Source organism: Pteropus vampyrus, unplaced genomic scaffold, assembly GCF_000151845.1.
Source record: "Pteropus vampyrus isolate Shadow unplaced genomic scaffold, Pvam_2.0 Scaffold432, whole genome shotgun sequence".
NCBI lineage: Eukaryota > Metazoa > Chordata > Mammalia > Chiroptera > Pteropodidae > Pteropus > Pteropus vampyrus.
In genome coordinates, this window is record NW_011889213.1 from 1,379,357 (window position 1) to 1,380,984 (window position 1,628).

Consider the following 1,628-nt stretch of genomic DNA (forward strand, 5'->3'; position numbering starts at 1 on the left):
AAATTATAAAAATCAAAGTGAAACAATTTTAGGAAAGAGCTCTTTTTTTTTTTTAACCCTAGGTGAATGGATAATATACTTTCATGGCACCTGTAGGATTTGTTTTACTGCAATGCCTTTGAATGTTTGTGGACTTTTGAGAATGACAGCAATATCAGCTATCAATCAGTTATAGCACTTGAACAAGATGAGAATTTAGGGTCCTCATAGAGACTCAGTAATAAAAGGAACCCTTACAGTTTCTTGATAAATTTCACTCACAGACACAGCAAATGAAAGATACAATATGCCAGTATCTGACAACCGGTCATTTTGTTGATGCTTTGATGCCTCCTGTGACGTGACTTCCTACACCCATGATAGCCCATACCATTTGCTAACATCTCCCCTAAATAGGGCTTCCTTCTGTGTGCATGTACCTCCCTCCATCTTTCTCCACACCCATCCCCTGCATCTTTTGTTCATGGGATCACTTGTGAATAAATAGAAGGGCACTGCATGGCAGTTCATCCTCTCATTAGGGACCTTGTCTCCTGAAATCCTTTGCTGCAGAATCACATTTATTCTGATATCCGACATGCACTGTTTGCCCACCTCATGGAATGCACTTCTGACTGTGCACAGCATTTCCCTGAGGACTGTGTGAATTTTAGGGTGGCCATCTTCTCCCATGATCATCTCACTGACAATGGCTTTGGCTTCTTCTCCAAATTAGCTTTTACTAGCAGGTAATTAGAAGATGTACTGTGTCGTAAAAAAGGTAAGATGATTCATAGTTAATAATTCTATGTCCTCTCCCATTTATAAAAATAAGTTCTTACAGGTATTCCATTAATTAGGAGAATAATCCTATTATTTATTTTCAGAAGAGTCATAATACTTAGAGAACTCTTCCTCCTTGGGCAATTCTCTATGGTGTATGAATCATATTTAATAATTTCTGGCAGGTTACTAAACTCTTCTATCTTCCTTTCTGTTCTTTCCTAATAAAATCTACATTATCTTGTATCATCAAATGGTATATTTTGTTTGTTTGTTTGTTTGTTTATAGAACTTGCTTAACAAAGCCTTACTTTTGAGTTGCATTTTATGTTTTATCATTCTAGTCTCACAATAGTCATACCGGTTAGGCAGAGCAAAGTTTATCATTTCATCATCATACTCATTTTAGTGATCAGAAAATGATTTGCCATACGGCTCGTAATTGACAGAAGTCTTTTGATTCCAGGGCAAGTGCACTTACATCTCTCTACAAGTAGAGATTAACTCTGGTGACTGGGCACAGGGAAGGTGTATATTTTGAGTTGCTTCTCTGACAATGGAAATAATTATACCTTTCATATACAGAAGCCCTTTGGTCTACAAAGCTCTTCCCAAACAGTCTTCTCACCTCTGCGACCAACAGAGTTTTAGTTGACAATGAGAGCCCTGACATCTTCTCTGGGTTCTAATCTGCAGTTGGTGCGATCTGTCATCAGAAAGTAATGTAGCTCTGGCTGCTGTCCTGGCCCTCTCCTTTCCTAGAGAAACCTATTTTTGATGTCATAGAATTGGCATCCTGATATCATTTTATTCATCTTAACAGAAAATGGGGGTAAGAAAGAAGTACAAATTAGTAGTTGATAAAT